Here is a 12,703-nt window from a genome sequence, read left to right on the forward strand (position 1 = left end):
TTGGTGGGAATCTCAAAGAATTTGTGGTCATATATAACCTGCCATAGCACAAGAGGTGTAGATTGTGGGAAATGGCCAAGTTCTAGTTAAGTTTTCAGTGTAAAACCTATAGGTTTAGCTAATGGATGAGATGTACCTTTTTAAAGAAAAAGAAGAATCAGGGTTGGTACCATGATTTTTTTATCTAGATACCTGGAGGGACAGAGCTGCCATTTACTGTGATAGGGGAAATTATGGAAAAGCAAAAGCAGAAGTTCCATTTTGCACATGGTAAATTTGAGCTGCCTGGTAGACACCTGAGTGGACATGTCAAGTAGGTTGTCAGATATATGACTATGGAGTTCGGGAGAAGGGGCTGAACAGAAGCTATTTGCATATAGATGGTATTTAAATTAATGGGACTGGATGAGCTTCATTTAGGGAGGATTGTAGGTGGAGAAGAGGAGAAATCTAATTATTGAGCCTAAGGGAAGCTTAAATATTAGCAATTACTGAAATGAGGAGACACTAGCAGAGAAGCCAAGAAAGAGTGAGTCATCAAGTAGAAGAATCAAGGGAAAATGATGTCTAAGAAGCCTAGTAAAACTTTTTGAAGGACGAGGAATGATCACATTAATACACACTGCTGATTACGTAGGTGAGGACTGAAACAGGAGTATTACCTTGGAGCCTAGAACCCATTGGTGAACCTTACAGGAGCCATTTGTTTGAGTTATAGGAACCAAAACCTATTAGAGTGGCCCCAAGAAAAAAACATGAGGAAAGCAAGTAGAGAATGCTAACATGGGAAAAATCCATAATCCACTGTCTTGTCTTCCTCTTGTCTTCCAGAATAAAATGTGTCTATTCTCCATCTTGGCCCCTGTGTCTGAACAGAGGTGAATAGAGGGCATTTGTCTCAACTTAGGGCACTTGCTGAAGGTAATATCTGTGACACTAAGTCTGTGCCTTAAAGAATGTTGGCTAGAAATGTTTTGGCCATTGAAGATGTTCTGTTTGTCTCCCTCTCACACTGTTAAACATCCAGAAGTTTTCTCACTTAAGTCTAATGCTCGTTTGGAAATGTTTCCTTACTAGTATGTCAAAACGACAGGAGGAATAAATTCTAATTTCAAATCTATGAGGAAAAAGATGGAATTTGAAAACCTTTCGACTTAACACTTACCAGCTGGCCATTGTTCACACCACTATGGTCTGTCTTATTTTCCTCCTTGTCTTCAAAGCTATTGGTATTTGAACTGTTGGTTTCACTGTGGCAAGACTACAACCTTCTCTTAGATTTAGTTGGTAAAAGTTTGGTAGCACAATGAGCTTGGAAGACATCAGCCCCTCAGGTGGGAACTCACTGGAGTGGAGGAACTCTTACTACTCACTAGATGATATTGACAGCAGTGATGTTAATGATAGCACCATCACCTCTACAACACCACTGCAAGAAAAAAAAATCATTCTCAATTCCACTACATCCTTTGTTTTTAAGCTGAAAAATTAGAAGAACTCAGAAAAACATATACAGGATTCAAGGAATAAAAAGTGTTAACCTGATCTTCAAAATATGTTTATGTTAAACTAACAGGAAAATAATGGGAAGAGAAAGCCTGAAACTATTTTTTTTAATAAACTGTTAGGTTGTCTCTTCTCTGTTAAGTTACAAAGGATAGTTTTCATTCAATTTATCTTCATTTGGTATTATTTCACCCAGGGAAGTACACATAGGGATCTAAGGCTATATATAGTCAATATCTACCAATTTACATACTATGAAACTAATTCAGATATCAAAAGGCATGCTGAAACCATTCTGCAAAGCACATGGCCTATTTTCTTTCTCTTTCAAATAACTATAAACATAGGGGTAACATGGTAGAATGGTTTAGCTTGAAAAATTCAGAAAGGAATGTTTGGGTTGTAGACAGTTGTTTAGTAATCCAGAGCATAGGGAAAACCCGGCACAGAATTTGATTTCGGCAAACTTGAGACATTCCAAATTCAGGATTTCCTCTGTTCTGTAAACTGCTAGGTCCTAGCATTCTGTAAATCCAGCACATGATGCTCTCTGCCACAGTCTCTGTCTACTCATGAGTACTGCAGATGTGTGGAAACCACATTTGCTAATAGAAAACATGGACTTTTCTAGCCAAATGACTGTACATCCACCCACAATTAAGAGAATTTATGGAAGAAATGGACTTGAGAAAAGTTTTGTTGTTTTGTTTTATTTATTATTCCACTTATTCTAGCCTCATAAGTCACAAGAGACAGACTGGGCATCCCAACTTTTGCTCCTTACATTGTATTGAACCAGTCTTCTTTTTTGAAAACTGATAGAAACGCTTCTCATGGAAAACTAGTTGTTTTAATGTAAGTTAGACCTTTTGAAAATATTTTTTTTCTGTGTGTAAAAGCACCATAGATTCATTGTCAAAAGTTTAGTAATATACTGAAATGTAAAGAAGAAAGTAAAATGTGGCATACCTCAGAGATATTGTAGGTTTGGTTCCAGACCAACACAATGAAGCAAGTCAAATAAATTTTCTTTCCCAGTGCATTTAAAAGTTATGCTTACAGTGTAACTATTACTAGGTATCTGTAATCTGATGATACTGTATTAAGTGTGTAGTATTTATTATGTATTATGTATTATGTCTAAAAACATAACGTGGATACCTTAATAAATACTTTATTCCTAAGAAATGCTAACCATTATCTGGGCTTTTAGCAAGTCACAATCACTGATCATTGATCACCAGAACAAATGTAATAATAATCAAAACATTTGAAATGTGGTGAAAATTACCAGAAGTGACACAGAGACACAAAGTAATTAAGCACGGTTGGAAAAATGCTCCACACAGGGTTCCACTGACCTTCAAACTGTAAAAAACACAAGATCTGTGAAGTGCAGTAAAGTGAAGCAGAATAAAATGAGGTATGCCTTGAAATATAATTCCAAGGCAAAAATTGATGCTTTTTAGATGAAAATCCTTGAATTCCAAAAAGCAGTAATTTCTTCTATGGCACCAGTCTTAACTGTTGAAGTCATTGTTGTGGCAAAGGAAATTTGCAAATTTTTCCCGGTCAGGAAAAGTCGGTGTTTTCTTTTAGCAAATGTGGTCTTGTGCAACTGCAGTACCAGTGAATAGACAGAGATGGTGGTAGACAGCATCATGTGTTGGATCCTGCTCTACAGAATGCTAGGACCTAACTGCTTTTGAGAGATTTCAGAACAGAGAATTCTCAAATTTTGGAATTCTGGTACTTCTTTCACGAAATGTAAAGCACAATGATACTCATAACTATTGTGGACTAGGATATATATATGAAAACCAAGACTACCGTTTTTTTATAAATGAAGAATCTGGTACAGTTAGAAAAATGTGAAATCATTTCACTCAAGAAACATTTATTGAGCACCTACAACATGCCAGTTAATATTGTAGATGCTGTGAATATAAGATCTTGAACTCCTTATTCTATGAGAAGCTAGCAAAGTCATGGAATTAGGAATGTGGTGAGATTATAAGCATTACTTTTTATTTTGTAGGCAATACGCTTATTCCCAAACCACTTTTAAAAAGCAACAGTTATCCGTAATACTATTTTATGCTTGTGCATTAACAAAGCTAAATTTAAGTACTCAAAATGTCCGCAGCTGTGGAAAAAGGATTTTTTTTTCCCGGTAAATAATACCATGCCAATTGAATATATAGACTGGAAATAATAAATGAATTTTGAACCTTCCTATGATTAAAACATTGTTACTATTATTGAAGCTCTAAAAGTGACAGACAAAACTCTGTACCTTTTAAGAAAAAATAGAATATCTTCATGACCTTGTAGTAAGCAAAATATTTTTACAAAGATCAGAAGGATATAACTGTAGTGGAAAACTATCAATAGATTGAGCTACTATTTATTAAAAATCACAAAAAGTGAAAGGGGAAAACACAAAGAGGAGAAATGTAATATGAATATTTAAGAAGGGACTTTATTTCCAGAATATACAGTTAATTCCAACAAATCAGTAGCAATAAAAGAGACAACTCTGTAGAAGAGAGAGAGAGAGAGAGAGAAAATGCACAAATTATGTGATTGTTCATTTTTCCAGAGTTTATCTAGATGCCCAAAAAACATAAGAAAAGCTACTCAATTTCATTAGTCAAGGGAAGTGCAAATTAAGCTCACTTTGTGATATTTCTAAACATGCAGCACAATGATAGAGTGGAAAAAAAAAAAAAACAGACCATATGGAATGCTGGTGAGCACAAAGAATGACTGGAACTCTCAAAAATTGTTGGTGAAAGAATAAATTGGTATGACTGCTTTGAAAACCATGCCTGGAGTCTACTAAAGCTGAATATAATATATACGTTAAAATAGAAAAATTGCATTTCTAGCTATATACCAAAAGGAACTTGTTCATATATTTACTGGAAGACATGTAAAATAATGTTATAGCAGGAGTATTTAAAATAGTCCCAAAGTAGCAGTAACAGAAGTGCGTATCAGTCATAAAATGGACAAGTGTGATACATTCCTATGATGAAATACTACATGCAGAGAGAATGAAGTTTATGCAACGCTGTAGTTTAATCTTATGCATTCATAATATTTCACTTCATATGTTGAGCAAAAGAAGCCTGACACAAAAGATTATTCATTTATCAAAAATTCAAAAGAGGTGAAAGGGATCTATGGAATTAGAAATGAGGATAATGATTATTTTTCTGGGGAACTAGTAATCACACAAGGGGTATGAAGCACTTCTGGAATGCTGTTCAGGGTCTATTTCTTGAGCTATCTCCTGATGTCATTACTGTATTCTCTTTGTGAATTCCAAATACTTTGTGCAGTCTTCTGTATGTATGGTATACTACAATGAAATGTGTTCCTAAAGATTAGAAACATAAATGCAAGGGAAAATATTTGAAGATAAAAAATTGCTTGGGATTGACTCCTCCAAGACAAAAGCTTAATAATTTTTTATGAAAAAAATCACGTTTCTTTTTAAAAGATTTTATTTATTTATTTATGAGAGACACACAGAGAGGCAGAGATATAGGCAAAGGGAGAAGCAGGTCCTCGCAGAGAGCCTGATGCAGGACTCGATCCCCAGAACCTGGGATCATGCCCTGAGCTGAAGGCAGATGCTGAACCTCTGAGCCACCCAGGCGTCCAGAAAAAAAAAAAAAAATCACTTCTGATAGTAGGAAAATGCCCACTCATCTCTATGACCCTTTACCAGTTACTATGCTAAATTGAGCCATAATTCCTTAATCATACTACTACTTTTGTTCTTATATTTTTGCCTGGAAAAATCAGAAATTTCTCACTAAATTTAAAAAACAGTAACTGTAGCAGGATATTGATTTTTTTTCCTGCCTTCCAACTTGAACTGAAATATTGGCTTTTCTTGGGTCTTGAATCTGCGGACTTTTGGACTGTAACCTATACCCTTGGCTGTTCTGGTTCTCAGGCCTTTGGACTGGGAATGGAACAACCCTGTGGGATTTCCTGGATCACTAGCTTGCTGACCACACATCTTGGAACTTTTTGGCTTTCATCACCTCCTAAACCAATCCCATATATTCTCTCTCTTGATGCATCCATTTATTCTGTTAACTAACACAGAAACCATTTTTTGAAAAGATTTGGTTTTACTCAAGCTTACATATTCTTTTTTTTTTTTTTTTTTTTAGCAATAAGCATGGGTGAATTCCAGGAAACGGTTCAGAATGGGTGAATAATTGCATATCATTGTGGGTTCACACTAATATGATTCACATATAACTATAAATAGCAATGTGTATGGACAAAAGCAATACGTGTTCTAAGAATGTGCTTTGAAATTTTTAACAAAGAAATCTGAACCAGAACGTTTTTATATTTTTATTTCAAATGTCCTGTTTCAAGCTCTGCCGTGTCCATATGGAGAAGGCAATAGCCTATGAAATCTCAGGAAGCAAAGGCTATAACCTCGGAAAACTATAGAAGCTTGCAAGATACTTCTATCAAAGTCTGGAGGATGACCTTGATCAATCAATCCTCCCATGGACGGTGACTTGATTAGCACATTAGTTCAGTTCTGGGGAAATAAAATAGCAGCTAAGAAATACCACCACTATTTTCTTTCTTTTTCTTCACCACTATTTTCTTCAAGCTAATTTTCAGTTGTGTGGGTTTTTTTCTTTTTTGAAACACTGACATCCTCCTGATATTTTTGGGAAACACTGTTTCAAGATCACCGGTTCTTGGGAATTTTGCAAATCTTGCACAAGTCAGTGCAACATTACAGAACACACATGTTTGCTCTGGTTGGGTAATGTTTGCTGTGCCTTCTACTTGTAACAATATTGAACTTTTTTTCCAGGAGGTAGAGGACACAGAAGGGGGAGCAGCAGGCCATAAAGTGTAAGGTAGCAGATCTCATTTATTGACTAATGACCATGTGGCAGGCAACAATGTGGGGAGCTGTATTTCTATTATTCCCATTTAATCTTCCAGCAATCAGAGATACAGATGCTATTATTATACCAATGTTTATAAATGTGGAGGTATAAGGAGTTACTAACTTACAGAAGTTCCCACTATTGGAAAGTGCCTGGGATGTAACTTAAACTCAGTTCTTTTGGAATCTGGGAGACCAAACTCACTCTCTCTCTCTCTCTCTCTCTCTCTCTCTCTCTCTCTCTCTTTTTAAGGATTTATTTATTTATTTGGGAGGGGGAGAGAGAGTGTGGGGGGAGGGGCAGAGGGAGAGAGAATTTCAAGCTCCCCACTGAGCACAGAGCCCTATGCAGGGCTCAATCTCATGACTCTGAGATCATGATCTAAGCCTAAATCAAGAGTCTGCCACTGACTGAGCCACCTGGGCACCCCTGGAGACCAGACTCTCGATTGGTATGCTAACTTGTGAATGAAGAAGAGAAAGAATGAAGGGAAAGAGGGGAGATGGGATAGGAAGACAAAGAGAAACTTAATTATAAAATATTTCATTAGAAAATATATATTTTCCATTATAAAATATTTGGTAAAATAACATAAAATGTGAAAGCAAAGAGTAATCTAGACACTCACATCCAAGGAACCTCTTATATTGCCCGCCAGTTACACTCATTTGATTGTGGTCCTATGATATATGTGCTTTAGTTATCTTATTTTCTCACTAAACATTATGCTTTCAGTATTTTCTGAGGTGCTATAAATCCTTGTAGACAATTTAATGGTGTATAGTACCACATTAAGAAAATGAGCCATAATTTAATTAACTGCATTTCCATCTGGGGACATTCACTTGTTTGCTGTGATACATAATACAAGTATGAACATCAGTATTCATAGACCTTTTTCCCAATTTAGGATTAATCATCTATCTGAATATCCGTTTTGTAGTAAGCTTTTTAAATAGTCGGTTCTTGTCAGAATATTTATTTTAGAAATGGTATATTATAGTAAGCCTTTTCAGCCTGATGTTTTCACTTTCCTTGCAATAAATTGTATATCATTTTTTAATTTAAATATAATTGATGTACAATATTATATTAGCTTCAGGCATGCAACATAATGATTTGGTATTTATATGTATTGCTAAATGATCACCACATAAGTCTAGTTAACATCCATCACAACAGAGTTACAGAATTCTTTTTCTTGTGATGAGAACTTTCAAGATCTACTCTTTTGGGGACACCTGGGTGGCTCAGTGGTTGAGTGTCTGCCTTTGGCTCACTGGATCCAGGACCGAGCCCCGCATCAAGGCTCCCCACAGGGAGCCTGCTTCTCCTTCTGCCTATGTCTCTACCTCTCTCTGTGTCTCTCATGAATAAATAAAAAAATCTTTAAAAATAATCTACTCTCTTGGCAACTTTTAAATATGCAATACAGTATTATTAGCTATTGCCACCATGGTATATCATATTGATTTTCAAGATAAAGCACTTAGATGTTATTTTTCCTAAAATCTTAGAATACTAATGAGCTTCTTTTCTACAACTGTAATACTTGTTTTTTTTAATTCTTCCTTAGCCTTTTCAAGTAAGCCTTTAAACAATACAGATCAGAAATATTCAAATGGAGATCTACTTTTTCCATAAAGTGAGCGCTGTGTTCTTCAACTTTTTTTTTTTTTTTTTTTTATGATAGTCACACAGAGAGAGAGAGAGAGACAGGGACACAGGCAGAGGGAGAAGCAGGCTCCATGCACCAGGAGCCTGACGTGGGATTCGATCCCGGGTCTCCAGGATCGCGCCCTGGGCCAAAGGCAGGCGCCAAACCGCTGCGCCACCCAGGGATCCCTTCAACTTTTTATTTTAAGTCATCCCTTATCACCTTCGGGCTATGTAGACTTCTATCATAGTATTTATTACTTTAATCTAAATCCCAAGATTTAGACCTGGACCTGGTTGTCAAAATCATTCTTTGACATCAGTCCTGTGAGTCAAGAGAGGTTGCCTAAGCTTTTTTTGGAGAGATTGCAGGGGAGGAGGTGCCTTATACCTCTAAACTGAGAGAAAGAGCTTCAGTTTTCTTGGGAAACAGAGTATTCACTGAAGTTGTGTCTTAGCAGATGAAGTTCTGGTCATAACTTGATTTCCTGAATTTGCATATATTTTGTCAAAATTAATAAATCCTACATGAAATATTGGAAAAGGATTATGTTTCTACTTTTATGCCTGTGTTTTAAATTGTAGGCAGCCTTTGATTTTGAATATAATTAATGTCAGTAAGTAATTTAAAAGTTCAACATGCTGACCTACTCCAAATCCAGATCATCACATACAATGAGTATTATGTAATTGGCTATGCACAATGGTAGTGTGAGACAAAGAACCTGCTCAAAATATCTTGAATACTATTAGGAGAAGATGTAAATATCATAATAATTATGTGTATACCTGGACCTATTAAATGCTTATATTTTTAATTAATTCTTACAGCAACCTCTCTCACAGCAAGAGCTAGATACCACTTCTAGTCTCATTTGATGGATGGGAAAACTAAAGCATATATAAAAGATAAATAATGGTCCACAGGGGAGATGGACTTATTTTGACCTGGGGAGTATATTATCTAGCAGATCAGAGTGAGATATTCTAGATAGGGTGTTCTGTGAAGGCTTGTTGAATGTCTGTGGATATGCTTATTGATGGGTGACTGGGCAGAGAAGAGATTAAGATGAGTCATAGGTTTAATGACAGGTGGGAGGGAAGTCTAAGAATGAAAACTGAGTAAACCAAAGTTTGTTTCAAAGGAGTGTTTCTATAAACCACAAAATTTATTGGAATCAAGGGTTTATAGAGATAAATTCATATAAATGTGTGAAGACCTCATTGTGAGACATTATGGGGTAGATTCTTGTGAATTTTCTGCCAAAGAGAGATCACATTTCATTTAAAACAGGGAGAAATAAGTCTTAAAACAACAATAACAGAAGCACCTGTTAGGCTTCTGACTCTTGGTTTTGGCTCAGGTCATGGTCTCAGGGTCCTGGAATCGAGCCCCATGCCAGGCTCCCCACTCAGCACAGAGTTTGCTTGAGATTCTTCTCTTCCCTCCTTCTTCTCTTCCCTCCTTCTTCTCTGTTCCCCCTCCCACCCATGCACTCTCTCTCTCAAATAAAGAAATCTTTAAAAAAGAACACACACACACACAAAACACCCCGCCAATAATAACAAAACTATGCTCTTCAAACCTTGTTGGAGAAATATAGTTAAAAACATTGGGAAAGATTGTGGAGGGGTTTATTAACAATCTGAAATCTATCAGTTCAGGAATTTAGTATTTTCTGAATGATTTTCTTGTTTCTTCCATAGTGATAATATTTGCTCTAGGATATGAAATTCAGAATGGTTATTTGCAGATAGTCTTTCAATAAAAAAAGAAAGAAATTTCTCAGAGTATGAGGTCTCAGACTGCCTTAAATCTAGTTGCAAATTGATACTCCAAAGACAAGGCAGCCTGCCAGGTCTATTTTGGTTATTCATTGCTGCATAACAAATCATTCCAAAACTTGATGGCTTCAAATAGGAACCATCATCTATTATCTGTCATGGTTTGTCTCAGCTAGAAGACTCCCAACACTGGAGTTTGGGCTTATCTTCTCATTCACTCCCACATCTGGTAGAGGGTCTTGCTATGGCTACTGGTTAGTACGCCCACATGGGGCCTCTTAATGTAGCCTGGGATTCCTCACAATGTGGTGGCTGGGTTCCAGGAACAAGTGTCTCAAGACAGAGGGTTAGCCAGTCTGAGGTCATTTTGTTTTTTATTATCTAGCATCAGAAGTCACACAGCCCTGCTTCTTCTGCATATTATTGATTGAGGCAGGTATAAAGGTCCACCCAGATTTTAGGAGGAGAGAACATAGACCTCACCTCAGTTCATTGGAGGACTGCCATCACATTTTAATAGAAGTGTGTGGGAAGGGATGTGTGTGTGGATGTGTGTGTGTATATCTGCCATTACAGAAAATGCAATCTGCCATTCCATCTGAGGGTTCTAAAAATTGCCAGAGCCTGGCAAACCAGGTAGGAAGCAATGAGTCACATATGTCTCCTGGAGGTATTTTATTAAAATTGCAAGGGTTAGGGCAGTTCATGAGGGGAGACTTTATTCTGTTTCTCTAGCATGCATATTTTGGTAAGTATTTATACTGAGAAACTGGGAATTTCCCTTGTTGATGATGACTGGAAACAGATCTAAAAATAAAACAACTGGGTTCAGGATGTGATAACTGTGTCAAGAATGGCAGTACAGTTGTTTATAAATCTCATGAGATTTGGTCATGCTGTTCTGCCAAGGCTAAGATTGGTTACTTGGTACAAAGGAAACCATGGACATGGGTAGATGCTTCACAATTACATTGTTTGTTGTTTGAATGGAAACCACCTCCTAAGTCCTGGGCACTGTGACTCTAGGCCACCCACTATTTGTCATTATATGGCCAGGTTCTCAGACTCACTGACACAACAGCTGGAATCATATAGCAGTTGGAATCATCTGACCCGGGAATCCCAGGTACTCTGGGAATTTGTTCGAAGTTTCAGAGATTGTCTTGACTTTTTTATTGGCCCATTATAACACATTAAGTATCTCTTGTGGGTCGAGCACTGTTTGCTATACTGGAAGTACCAAGATGTACAAGGTCCTTCCCTGTTCAAGAACATATGTAAAAGAAAGAAGGCGGGACACCTGGGTGGCTCAGTGGTTGAGCCTTTGGCTCAGGTCATGATCCTGGGGTCCTGGGATGGAGTCCCACATTAGGCTCTCCGCAGGGAAGCTGCTTCTCCCTCTGCCTATGTCTCTCCCTCTCTCTGTCTCTTGTGAATAAATAAATAAAATCTTAAAAAAAAATAAAAAGAAAGAATACATGCAAATAGGGCATGTCACTATAGGTTCTGAAGTGTCCTGACACAAGGTCAGGGAAAGGGAGATCTTCCAGGCAGAGGGAAAAGCACTTGAATAGAGAGACACAATGCCCCAAGGAACTCATTATAGAACAAAGTGGGATGTGATAAGAGTTGAGGCTATCAAAGTAAGTAGCATCCGGGACATAGAGAAAGAGTTTTATTATTGAGGGGTGTAGCCTGAACTATACACTTAAAATGCCTTCACTTTTTTGAGTTCTGATTTATAGTCCAGGTAAGCGGTTTTTGCAGGAGAATATGAAAAATTATAAAATTCAAGAATCAAAAAGGATCTTAGAAGTCATGAGGTAGCTATATAATTCTAATAAATGCAGGGTAATAAGTTTTCCTGGGAACATATCATCATTGATTAATAAAAAAGTTAACTGCTAAACTTTTTTCTTACTCTTATTCTTAAATATTAAAAAACTATGTTATGAACACTACTTGGAACTTGTTTTACTACATTTATGTTGCCTTTTTATTCACATGCAGTGTCTGATTTGATGCTCAAGCAATTTCTTTTTAGACAGGCAGAGAATAAATTATCTGCATTTTATAATGGAGTAAAATGTTTTTTGGGTGAGTTGTGAATAGCCCATGATCAAAATTTAGCAACTTATACAACCAGGAGTAATAGTTTTGACTTCTGACTTCAAATCACAGCTTTAAAGTGAAGGTAGTTTCTTCCAAAATAGCAGCCATCTGTGTTCATTCAGAGCCTACTTTTTAGAAAAACCTCTGAGAGCTCCTTTCATGTTATCTTGTTTCATCTTTCCCCCTTCCCGTGAGATAGGTGGTGTGGTAGAGACACTAAAGATTCAGAGACACGAGGTCATTTCCATCGTGATCAGGGCATCATGAAACATGTCGTGTTGAAATCCAAATCCCTGGACTTCCTCCCTCACCAGACAGCCCCCCTTTTGTCCTCAGTCTCTCAAAAGTATTCTGTAGAATAAAACAGCAATGTATTTACGTTTTCCCCAAAAGGGAAATGAGAGGTTCAATTGTTAAAACAGTTTAAAAATCAGTGGACTTCGAAATGTAAATAAGAACAAGACAGACATGTCAGTTTTACTTCTAGGCTTGAGGGAAATGCATTATTATTATTATTTTTTTATTGAAGTGAGGCCTAATTTTTTTACTAGTCAAATTTCAAGTCATAAAATGAGCAGCATATATCACTATACAAAAGTGTAAGAAAATTTTGCTAATTTGAGAGAATGAAGGAAGGCAGTTTTTTGTTTGGTTAAAAAAAAGCTTAATTTTTGTTTGTCTCCCCTGATATTTTCATTCCA

General features: G+C 36.7%; 1 protein-coding gene across 16 annotated transcripts in view; it reads left to right on the forward strand.

The window, feature by feature from the left end:
* Window positions 1-12,703, forward strand: part of PRR16 (proline rich 16) — a 532,382-nt gene that overhangs the window by 332,085 nt on the left and 187,594 nt on the right. For 2 of the 16 annotated variants that reach the window (XM_072840699.1, XM_072840701.1), the window contains one exon: window positions 832-921. The exons of the other annotated variants lie outside the window; for them this stretch is intronic. The gene's annotated coding sequence lies outside the window, so the exon portion shown is untranslated. The remainder of the gene's footprint in view (window positions 1-831; window positions 922-12,703) is intronic. 16 annotated transcript variants of the gene reach the window in all.

Source organism: Canis lupus, chromosome 10 (genome assembly GCF_048164855.1).
Source record: "Canis lupus baileyi chromosome 10, mCanLup2.hap1, whole genome shotgun sequence".
NCBI lineage: Eukaryota > Metazoa > Chordata > Mammalia > Carnivora > Canidae > Canis > Canis lupus.